The sequence below is a fragment of the Sorex araneus genome, chromosome 5 (genome assembly GCF_027595985.1).
Source record: "Sorex araneus isolate mSorAra2 chromosome 5, mSorAra2.pri, whole genome shotgun sequence".
Taxonomy (NCBI): Eukaryota; Metazoa; Chordata; class Mammalia; order Eulipotyphla; family Soricidae; genus Sorex; species Sorex araneus.
In genome coordinates, this window is record NC_073306.1 from 92,644,044 (window position 1) to 92,656,210 (window position 12,167).

At 47.6% G+C, this 12,167-nt stretch overlaps 1 long non-coding RNA gene across 1 annotated transcript; it reads left to right on the forward strand.

The window, feature by feature from the left end:
* The first annotated feature begins 444 nt into the window (after positions 1-444).
* On the forward strand, positions 445-5,774 carry LOC129405084 (uncharacterized). The gene is made up of 3 exons (XR_008630304.1): positions 445-582; positions 5,154-5,287; positions 5,388-5,774. It is a non-coding gene; the product is annotated as an uncharacterized LOC129405084 (long non-coding RNA).
* The last annotated feature ends 6,393 nt before the right edge of the window (positions 5,775-12,167 follow it).

Sequence of the window (12,167 nt, forward strand, 5' to 3'; positions counted from 1 at the left end):
CTCTCGCCCCAAAGCCTTCTCTCTGAGGGTGGCCAGACAGGTCGGATGCTAGATGACCTGTTTCTATCCCAAGTTTAACAAGTAAAGATTCAAAGCGGGTCCACTACTGGCCAGCTCTGTTTGTTAAATGGTTTGCAAATTCTTATCTTGCCCCTTTCCTCCTTTCTTCCTTCCCCTTACACACATGGGGCCAACTTCAGATGGATGATGGTCAGTCAGCATCAGGGAGTCATGAAGATCAGGAAGACTCAGATTCTCCCTTAAGGCTCGGTGAGGTGGTATCTGATCACAAAAAAAGTGTGTGACCAGTAGACTATAAAGAGGACCCCCCTGGAACACACCCACTGGTATCCATAACCCCCAACCCATCTTTCTCACCTAAAGAACACTGGTTCAATGACAAAGTCTGAGGCTTTGAATAAACGCCGACACGCCCCCACACCTGGCAAAGGTCGCTGGCTGCAGAGACAGTGAATGATTGACTCCAGTGAAAGTGAGATTTCAGGATTTTTTTTTTTTTCACAGCGTTCAAAGGTGCAAGTCGCGTGAGTCCGAGGAAAACTCTGCTCCGTCATCCAGCAGGTCAGCTCAGGACCTTGACCCTTGTGCCTGTGAGGAGAGACGAACAAGGGCAGCGGGCGTGGGCCCTGGCCTCTTCGGGTGACCGCTGTCCCCTCCCCGCCGGCACGCGCTTCCCGCACTCCCGGCTTCCGAGGCCGCGTCGGCCGCTCCTGTTCCCGGGCTGGACCCGAGTCTGCGGGGCGGCCGAGCCCTTGCGGAGACGCGGGCGGGGGGGCGGGCGGGGGGCGCGGGAAGCGGGGCGCGGACTAGGCAGGCGCGGGGCGCGGGCTGGGCCGGGGCGGGCCGGGGCGGGCCGGGGGCGCGGGGGGCCGCAGGGGCGGGGCCCGAGGCGCGGACTGAGGCGGGGCGGGGGAGCGGGGCGCGGGGGCTGCAGGGGCGGGGCGGGGCGGGGGCGCGGACTGGGGCCGGGCGGGGAGCGCGGGGCGTGGGGCGCGGGGGCCGCAGGTCAGACCCGCTCGGGCGCGGCGCGGGCTCCCCCTGCCGACCGCGTGTCGCGCCGCAGCCTCCCGGGCGCCCGGGACACCGCTTCCCCGCTGCGGGCACCGCGTCCGGGCACCGAGGGCGCCAGGCACCACGGCAGCCCGGCGAGGCGGCGGGGTGGGCTGGGGGGACGCGGAGGCCGGGAGCGGGGGGCGGACGGAGCAGCCCAGGCCCGAACTCCCGCGAGGGAGACCTGGGGGTGCCCAGCTCCCACCTGGGCCTCTGCGCTCGGGCACCCGCAGGTCAGGGCCAGCGAGTAGAGGCAGGGCTGCAGCGCCGAAAACGTAGCGCGCCAAAGATAGAAATGCACAAAAGCAAGTCCCGGCGCCGAGAATGAAGCTGGTTCAGTGCGGGAAAGCGAATGGTGAGGACCCGAAGCAAAGAGAACGGGCTGGAGAGCCGTGCCCGCGGCTGCTGCTGGAACCCACGCTGGGCAGGAAGCGGCAGGCCCGGACAATCTCTGACCTGCTCTGTGTAAATGCAGAGTGTGTGTGTGTGTGTGTGTGTGTGTGTGTGTGTGTGTGTGTGTGTGTGCGCGCGCGCGCCAGCATCCCCAAGTGCACACTTTGGGTCCCGCCATCTCACCTCCGGAGTGGGGTGCAGTGCTGCTGAGTGATGTGTGGTGCACGGTGTGAGCCCTGACTGCAGCTGGGCTGGCTTCCTGTCTGTTTGCTAACGAAGTCAGAGTTTCCAAGGGCGCACTGACTGACATTTTCCTGAAAAACAGGAGGTAGGCGGACAGTGTGGCCCCTGGGCCTCTCAGTGGTAGCAAACCATTAGCAACTGCTGGGCCTGAGGCTGGGGCAGTGGGTCCCTTTGTAATGTGTGGGACAACCATGTGGTGTGAGTGTAGAGTGTGTGTGGTGTGTGCGCTGAGACTAGATGGTGCGTGTAGTATAACTGTGTGGTCTGTGTGTGACTGTGGTGTGAGTGTGTAGTGTTGTGGTGTTAGTTGTAGCATGAGTATGTAGTGTGACCCTGTGGCGTGACTGGCGTGTGCATATGTGATGTGTGTGTTATGATTGTTTAGTGTGTGGTATGTGGTATGAATGTGTGGTGTGTGTATTGTGTTATGAATGTGCGATGTGAGTGTGGTGTGTGTTGTGAGTGTGTGGTGAGTGTATAGTATGGTTGTGGTGAGACTGTTATGGCTGTGTTGCATGTGGTATGAGTGTGGTGTGGCTGTGTGGTGACTGGTGTGACTGTGGTGTGAGTGGGTGGGGTGGCTGTGTTGTGACTGGTGTGTGTGTGGTATGGTTGTGGTGAGACTGTTGTGACTGTTGTGAGGGTGTGGTGTGGCTGTTGTGAATGTGTTGTGAGGTTGTGGTATGGCTGTGGTGTGTCTGTTGACTGTTGTGACTTTAATGTGAGTGTGTGGGGTGAATATGTTGTGTGTGGGGTGACTATGGTGTGAGTGTGTGAGGTGACTGTGGTGTGAGTATTGTCACTGTGGTGTGTGTGGGTGGCTCTGGTGTGACTTGTCACTGTGGGGTGAGTGTGTGGGGTGGGTGTGGGTGAGTGTGCAGGCTGCAGTGTGTGAGTGAGAGGTGTCTCTTTAGCAGGGCAGTCAGCCCTAGCTCTCTCCCCTCCCACCTGCAGGAAGAGCAGGCAGGGCCTGAGCCCCACCGAGTCTGACTCTGCCTTCATGCAGCAGATACATGTTGCAGAACAGAACTTCTCCTCCAGCCATTCCTATATCTCACATCATTCCTTTGTCTGGCAGCCCATGCTGGGGCAAGGGAATGGGTGACAGGGTGCCCCTGCTCGACTAGCCAGGTGCAAGCCAGGAATGCCTACAAATAACATGTGGGACCTCTGGGAGCAGGGACCCTGGCAGGGACCACTGGGCTGTGCTGGCATAAGGCAGGAGCCTGTCGTGGAAGGGGGAGATGGGGCAGGGAAGAGGATGGAGGGGAGCCTGAGGTGGAAGGGGGAGATGGGGCAGGGAAGAGGGTGGAGGGGAGCCTGAGGTGGAAGCGGGAGATGGGGCAGGGTAGAGGATGAATGGATAGTTCTGATGGTTCTAATGAAGCCAATGGGGCACGTCAGAGCAGGGGAAAGGGTGCCTTGATGTTGGGTTGGTGGGCCCATGAAGGCTCCTGGATGTGACAATGTGGCTGGGAGTGGCAGGTGACAAGGGCGGGTGCAAGGAGGCCCCTGGAAGTGCTTTGCTATTTGCTTTTGGAGGTTGAGGAGCAGGACCTCCTGGGACTGGACACCTGGAGTGTGAGCGGAGTCCTACGTGGGTGGTCTATTTAGAAAGTTGAACTCACATAACTTGCTGGTGGGTTATAGGGTATGTGCGGTGGGAAAAGGGGGTTCCAAGACTATACTTGGGCTTCTGACTGATGCCAGCTGAGTGCAGCTCTGTTTCTGGCCCTGAGGGACTGGTTTGAGAGAGGAGATCAAGAATTTCACTTGGGACTTAATCTCTTCCACCAAGTCCTTTTCCCTTCTCTCTTTGGCCTCTGCTTTCTGACGTGCACCGAACAGTCTGACAAACCGACCCATCTCAGGACTCATTAATTCATTTCCCCCTCACCCTGAATTCTTCCATGTTCCCAAGTCCTTTAAAACGCACCAGCATATTCTGAATTCAGCAACAAGCAACTCTTCTGGTTCTCTCTTTTTTTGTGGGGCAAGGTGGGGGGAGGGAGAGGGAAGACAGCAAATAAGAGGGGGTGCTGCCCGGAAGGGTGAGTGAACCTGGGAAAGAAGAAGCTGGGTGAGGGGCTGGAGATAGTCAGAGCCAAGGGCGCAGAGGAACAAGAGTCTACCCAAATCCAGGCCTGCCCATGGCTTCTTTGATCTGCATTTCTTGGGTTTGCGTTTGAGAAGTTTCAAGGGCTTCTGAAAAAAACTGCTTTTCAGAGTGTCAGTTAAAGGGGCTGGAGCCACAGCATGGGGGAAGGCTTCTTGCTTTGCACTCAGGGAACCTCCAGAGCCAGGAGTAACCCCGGAGCATTGCTGGGTGGGTGGCCCTAAAACAAACCAGACTTTCAATTAAAAGTGATCTCAAAATTGGTGGAGAGCCTAGATGGCCATTCAACCGGGTTCTTCCACCGAAAATGAGTAAAGGCCTCTCCTGTTTTTTCAAGCTAGAAAGTTCTGTGATTCTATTACTTCACGGAAAGACAACAGCACACACACACACACACACACACACACACACACACACAAATGTCTAATACCAATGGGACCTGACTGGATATTTTTTGAAGGATGTTTCGCTAAAATTTCCACTCAACACATTATTGAGTTCTGAGTATGTGCCAAGGGGTTATAAAAATAACCCCCCTGAAAATGCAGACAGAGATGCAGAGAGAGAATGAATATCTTGTGTTGTGGCAGATGGTAGGAGATGAAATTTTGGGGAAACTGTCTTGTATTCAGTCCCAGTAGCCAAAGCAAGGCGACATCCCTTTGAGATGTAGACACCGAGAAGAAAAAGCTACAGGAGAATCTGAGATGGTGATGAGAACATGGAAAAGTCCCTCAGAGCCCAATGCTTTTTCCTTTGGCACAAGCAGCTTGGGAGAAGCCCACTTATGCAGCCAGCTTTGCAAAGACCGGAGGCACATTCTTCATTTTGACTCAACATGGGGGTTGAATTTCCCCCCCTTTGTATGGTGTGGATCAGAGCAAGTTGAGAAAGGAGACCTGGAAGGAGCAGAGGGGAAGCAGGAGGGTGGTGCAGGTCAAGAGGGTGGGCGAGGGGCTGGAGCGATAGCACAGCAGGTAGGGTATTTGCCTGGCACACAGCCGACTTAGGTTTGATTCCCAGCATCCCATATAGTCCCCTGAGCACCGCCAGGAGTTAATTCCTGAGTGCAGAGCTAGGAGTAACCCCTGTGCATCGCCAGGTGTGACCCAAAAAGCAAAAAAAAAAAAAAGGTGGGCGAAGAGAGCAGGCCAGTGTGATGCTCCTGGGTGTGTGTTGGCGGGAGGTGGGAGAGCATAAGCCTCATTGGAGTGACATTGGATAAAATTTCCTGTACACAGGAGTATCTAAAATAAAGCATACTGGATAGCCCTTCCAATGGAAAGAACTAGAATTCTGCATCGATTATGCATTTACAAATATTTTAAAGGGGGCCAGAGAGATCATAGAGAAGCTAGCACGTGGCCGACCCGGGATTTGATCTCCAGCATTGTGTGGTCCCCTGACCTTCACCAGGAGTGATTCCTGAGTACAGAGCTAGAAGTAACCCCTGAGCATCTCCAGGTATGGCCAAACCCCCTTCCCGACTTCCTGCCCAACCCCCCTTGCCCCTTCCCCCCAAGGAAAACCAACCCAACAACTAAACAAACAAATCTTTAAAAAGGTCTCCATGGGCCGCCAAGATGTGATCCTGGGGGCCGCACGTGTGTGTGGCCTCTCCGAAGCTGCATGAGCATGACTCCAGATGAGCGTGACTCCAGATGCCAGCTAAATTTTTCGGCATGGGCAGCTCCTCACAGAATGTCTCTAGACTGAGAACTAAGCTGTGGCCCCATGCCCGCCCAGGAGGGGAAAGGTATTTCTCTCTCTCTCGCCTCTTCCTTGCCGGGGGTGAAGGGCATGGTGACCGCCATATTATGACAACCACAGATGGGGTTTACAAGCTTGCAATGATCCAATATCTGGAAGAAATCTCCCTGGACTTAGTTGCTAAAGTACAGAAATCCAAAACCTCGTGACCTCATATCTCTTCACAACACGTCTGACTCTAGTGGGGTACTCCTGACAATAATAGTGAGGTTTGTGTTGAAATATTGAATGTAACCAAAGTAAATAGAAAGTAAAGTGAAATTTATCAGTTACAAAGTGGGGGGGGGTGTGGGAGGGGGCGGAATGGGAGGTGTACTGTGTTTTTTTTTTTCGGTGGTGGGATATGGGCACTGGTGAAGGGATGGTTGTTTCAGCATTCTATAACTGAGACTTAAGCCTGAAAGCATTGTAATTTTTCACATGGTGATTCAATAAAAAAATAAAAATTAAAAAAAAGGTCTCTGTGATGGGGGTTTGGAGGAAAGGTGGGGAAGTGGGTGCAGTGGTGTTGGAATTATGTACATGGGGGGACCATCATGAATAATATAAACCACCACATTTCAATCAATAAAAAAGCTTTTAAAATGCCTCTCTGAAATAGCATAGAAGTAATCTAGTTTCCCTAAACCAGAAACCTGTAACTTTGTTGGGCCCTGAGTGAAAGCAGAACTCCCTTCAAGGTGGCATTTGCTGACCCCTAGCTGCCGGGAGGTTCCCTGCGGCTCTGGTCACTGTCATCATCACTGTCATCTGGTTGCTCATCAATTTGCTCGAGCGGGCACCAGTAACGTCTCTATTGTGAGACTTGTTACTGTTTTTGGCATATCGAATACGCCACGGGTAGCTTGCCAGGCTCTGCCATGCGGGCGAGATACTCTCAGTAGCTTGCCGGGCTCTCCGAGAGGGGCGGAGGAATCGAACACCTGCATCCAAGGCGAACGCCCTACCAGCTATGCTATTGTAGCTCCAGCCACATTCTCCCAAATACAGTTGGAGCCCAGAGGGCCAGGAGTAAATCCTGAGGACCACTGGGTGTGGCCCAAAGGCCCACACCTTTAAGAAGTGGGGGAAGGAGGGAGAAGCAGATGAGAGGTGACATAGGGATAAGAATGGGGGGGTGGTCACCAAATCAAAGTAAACATGTAGAGAGACAGTACAGCAGGTAAAGCACTTGTCTTTTCTGCAGCTGACCCCTGGCACTGCATGACACCACCAAAAGTGACCCCTCAGCACAGAGCCCATAGGATATGACCCCAAACCCCAAAATAAATAAATATGAAGGTGTGGGGCCTTGGAGATCGCTCAAAGGACTGGAGCATATTCCTTGCATGTGTGAGGCCAGGTTCAATCCCCTGCTCCTATGTTCCCTGAGCACTGTGCCAGGAGTAATTCCTGAACACTTTCAGGTGTGGTTCAGAAACAAAACAAAACAAAACAAGAAGCTTGGAAATATGAGCAAGAGTAAAAGACTTTTATTGGGAGATGGGAAGGAAGTTGGGCCATACTCAACTATGCTCAGGGCTTACTCTTGGTTCTGTGCTCAGGGGACATTCCTGGCTATGCTTGGGCAACCATTTACAATGCTGGGGATTGAACCCAGGTTGGTTGGTGACAAGTAAGCACCTTCCTGCTGTACTAGATCTCTGGTCTGAGAATAAAAGACTTTTATGAGTACAGTCGAAATGACATCTGCACTTATATGTTCATCGCGGCACTGTTTACAATAGCCAGAATCTGGAAAAAACCCAAGTGCCCGAGAACAGATGACTGGTTAAAGAAACCTTAGTACATCTATACAATGGAATACTATGCAGCAGTTAGAAAGGATGAAGTCATGAACTTTGCATATAAGTGGATCAACATGGAAAGTATCATGCTAAGTGAAACGAGCCAGAAAGAGAGGGACAGACATAGAAAGATTGCACTCATCTGTGGAATATAAAATGGCAGAGTAGGAAACTAATACCCAAGAATAGTAGTATATAATACCAGGAGGTTGGCTCCATGGCTTGGAAGCTAGCCTCACACGCTGGGAGAAAGTCATCCCAGATAGAGAAGGGAACACCAAGTAAAATGTGATTGGAAATCCCGAGCGGGGAGGGAGAAGCACGCTGAAAGTAGACTAGAGACTGTACATGATGGCCACTCAATACCCCTATTGCAAACCACAACATCCAAAAGGAGAGAGAACAAATTGGAATGCTCTGCCACAGAGGCAGAGTGGGGTGGGGGGATGGGATAGAGGGGTGGGAGAGATACTGGGTTCATAAGTGGTGGAGAATGGACACTGGTGGAGGGATGGGCTCTCGAACATTGCATGAGGGAAAAACAAGCACAAAAATGTGTGAATCTGTAACTGTAGCCTTACTGTGACTCACTAATTAAAATATAAATAAATTGTTAAAAAAATAAAATAAAAGACTTTTATGAATTAAATGGGCCAGAGAGACAGTACAGCGGTATTGTACTTGCTTGGTATGCAGTCAAACTCAGTCGAACCCCTAGAACAATATATGCCCTTTGTGTGCCACCAGGAGTGATATCTGAGCACAAAGCCTGAGAACTAAAGCGGTGGCCCAACTCTCTCCTCCACCCCACCCCCAAATTAATGAACTGAAAGCTTGAGAAATAAAGTCCCTAAAAGTAAAAATTATATGCTGGAAATGTGACATCTAGTGGATTTCTTGCAGTTAAAGAGAGAATTAGTCAACCAAGGATGAACGCTTTCATCATTTTTAGAGATGAAAAGATGAAACTTATAAAAGAGAAGCTAAAAGGACAGACTATAAATTCAAGGACTTACATAGCAAGTCCTTGAACTCTGTTCTTCTGTTATAATGTTGACAAGAAAAACAAGTCTCAGCTGATAGCAAATGAAATGTTACTCAATTTTATTTCACTAAAAAATCTGTTTCTGAGTCCCATCAGGAGTGATTCCCTGGGCACAGAGACAAGAATAAGCTCTGAGTACCACTGGGTGTGACCCATAAAGCAAAAAAAAAAAAAAAAATCAATGAATCAAAGGTTCTAAGAATCTTTCAAAAAATGGAGAGGAGGGGGCCAGAAAGATGGTACAGAGATTGAGGTTTGTCTTGAATGTGGTTGACCCTGGTTGGATAGTCACCACCTCATATGATTCCAGGAATGACCCCTGAGCACAGAGCCATTAGTAAGTCCTGAGCACTGCTGGTGTGGCCTTAAACCTCTTCCCAACTCCTCCCAACCTCTGCAGTGAAGCAAAGATTCACTGAATACCTAGATTGGATTCCTTCTAGAATGAGAGAGAAAAAGTGGTGAAGAGGCAGCATTCAGTGTTTAGGATTGATAAGTTTCCAGAATGCCTGGAGATAGTTTCTCAGACTTAGACAACTATACAAATCCAAGGACAAAAGGAGATAGGGAAAGAAGGAAAGTGAGTGAGAAGAGACAGGACAGGAATAAAGGCCATTAAAATCAGCCAGAGCAAAAAACGGGGAAAAAAAAAACAAACCTGAAAACAACAATAGAGAGACAAAGACAGTGAAAAAAAATATCTTCAGTGAGCTGGGAAAAATTATGTGAATCTGAAACTAAATACTTGTCTAAGCAATGAAGGTGAATAAAGACAATTTCAGACAAATAACAACCCAAATAATTTTTGCTCACTGTTGGGAATGCTAAGAGGAAGGAAAGTGATACTTTTTCCTGAGAGAACCTTTTAAGATCCTGCAAAAGTGTCTTAAAAATATAGCGGCAAAAACATGAGCAAACTAAGAAAATAACACTTTCATAAAGTGATGCTGATTTTTTTTTTAAAAATCCATTTTTACAATATTTGCTTTGGTGGGAGTGAACAAGTGTCAAACAGGAAAAAAATTCTCAGTCTTGCTTAATCTTTCACTTTTATCTCTGGAATCAGTCTGTAGGCTCAGATAGTTAGGTAACCATTCCAAGGATGGAGATAACATATATACCTTTCACATGAGTAAGAGGAAGAAGAAATGTAAAGAAGGAAAAAATTAAAATTCCTGAAAGTTTGTTTCTTTTGAGGGACACCACACCTGGTGGTGTTTAGGAGCTACTTCTAGCTCTGTGCTTGCTCTTAGTCATCCCTCTGGTCCTTAAAACTTTTCTGTATGCAAAACTTGACCCAGCCCACTGAGCTGTCTCTCCAACCCAAGCTTCAGTTTCTAAAAAGTCAAAAATATGGAGGGGGGGGAGAGAAAGACTTATCAAATGGGTCAAATAGAAAGTAAATAATAAGAGAGCAGCATTAAATTCAATAGACTCAGAATTAATCAAAATAGATGCAAGGGCTCAGTATAGCTCAGGGATAGAATGAATTCCTGGTAACTCCAATGCCCTGAGTTTGATCTTCAGATTGTCCTGCTGTGGGCCACATGCAATACAGCCACATGTCAGTAACCACAACAAAGGGAAGGTGGGGTTGAGGAGATCAGGGAATCAAAATAGATTCATGACATGAAACATTAGAATCAAAAGACTCCAACTGTCAAATGGAATTAAAAATAAGAAACTTGATCATTAACCTTTCTCACCACGTAAAGCTATGGAGAGACTGAAAATTCACTGTCACTGATAAACACTGTCATCCCGTTGCTCATCGATTTGCTCGAGCGGGCACAAGTAATGTCTCCCTTGTGAGACTTGTTACTGTTTTTGGCATATCGAATGCACCACGAGTAGCTTGCCAGGCTCTGCTGTGTGGCTGGGATACTCTCGGTAGCTTGTGGGGCTCTTCGAGAGGGGCAGAGGAATCAAACCCAGGTTGGCCAGTGTGTAAGGCAAATGCCCTACCCACTGTGCTATATCACTCCAGCCCATAACGGGTAGAAAAACATCTAGTTGTGGCAAACTAGTAACCTACATAGAGTGGTGTTTACACTAATTCCAAAGGTTATCTTAAAATAATGATTTAAAAACCTTCCATTCACTGGGGTCATACAACACACTCAACCTGTATCCTCTAAAAATAGAGACTCAACATTTATTAGATAAAAGTCTGACAGAATCATGAAAAAGCTGAAAATGCACGATCCTAGTGGGAGATTTTGAACCAAGTCCTCAGAAAATCAGTATATATACACAGAATTCAATATATAGAAAACGTGAGCATGGCCTCATTGAAAGGACATTCCCCACCTGCCCCTTTTTTCCTACTGTTCTGGCTATGTAAAGTAGTACCTGAGGTTGAACCAACAGCTTCACATATGCAAGGCTCTTCCACAGAGCCATATTTAGGGCAAATGGATATTTCTTGGTCATCACATCTAAATTTGCCTTCTTAGGGCAATAAAGACACACCAGGTTCCAAAGTTGTTTTCATTGAATATGGAAGAACTGAGTTTTTCCTACAGCATTTTCTTTGGCTATAATGCAGTTTGTTTAAACACCAACAGTATAGGAGATCCAATGTGTCTGGAGATAGTGCGTGTGTGTGTGTGTGTGTGTGTGTGTGTGTGTGTGTTATAGGGGTTGAAATCTAGTATCCCACACATGCAAGCCAATTGCTCTACTGTCAAGGCACATTCCCTTGTTATACTTTTAAGAAACTTCAAAGCACTCAGCAGAGGGAAAATTATGGTAGAAAGTAAAAAATAAAAAGAGCAGAAAGAAGAGAAGAAAATAATGTGCCCAAACATGGAGTTCCACTACCTGGTACTGTCATGATACTGATCCTGAGAGCCTACAGCATCACCAGTCAATGTTAAATCACTAAACACAGAGTGTAAAAATAAAGAGAAACATATTGACAGGATGTTTGTTTATGTAGGAAAGAAGGAAGGCTAAGGATGCAAAGAGCCTAATTATAAAAGTTCTAGAAAAGAACATCATACTAAACCTAAAGAAATGGAGAGAAACAAAGTTGCCAGTAGAAATTCATGAAGTGGAAAACAAGCATCCAAGAGTAGGTCAAGAAAATGAACAATGGTTCTTTACCAAGTCGCTACTAGATCTTTCAATAAAGATGAGTGCAGAGGCAGCAGAATTTAAATGAATTTAAACACAGAAAACAGTTTATGACAGGAAATTTGAAAATGCAGATGAAAAAGATGAATTCCTAGTAAAAGACAAATTAATGGCACCTGCTCAGGTAGAAATAAGAACCCTGCATATCCAGCAAAGAAAATGAATGCATAATTCAAAATATTCTGACAAAGAAAAAACAAGGTCCAATTTGATTTTTAGATGAGTTTTCCCTAACTGTTAAAGCAGAGAGATTATTCAACTCTGATTACAACAGAATGGAAATTTTAGGGGACACATCTGAACAACTAGAAAAGTTTAGGGAATATAGCAGAAAATCCCCATGACATTAAAAATGGGAAAGATTTCTTAAACAAGACACCAAATGTGTTTGTGTTTCATTTAATAGATAAAGCCACTGAAAATTCACCTACATTAAAACAGCAAATTTAGGTGGATTTCATCTAAACAATATACTGATATTACTTGATAACTTAGCATATATATATATTGTGTTAACCTAAAATCTCACTCATGAATATATTGTTAAAAGTTGCATGTTTCAGAAAATATGTTGAAGAGTGTGTATTAAAAACAGTTAAGGCGC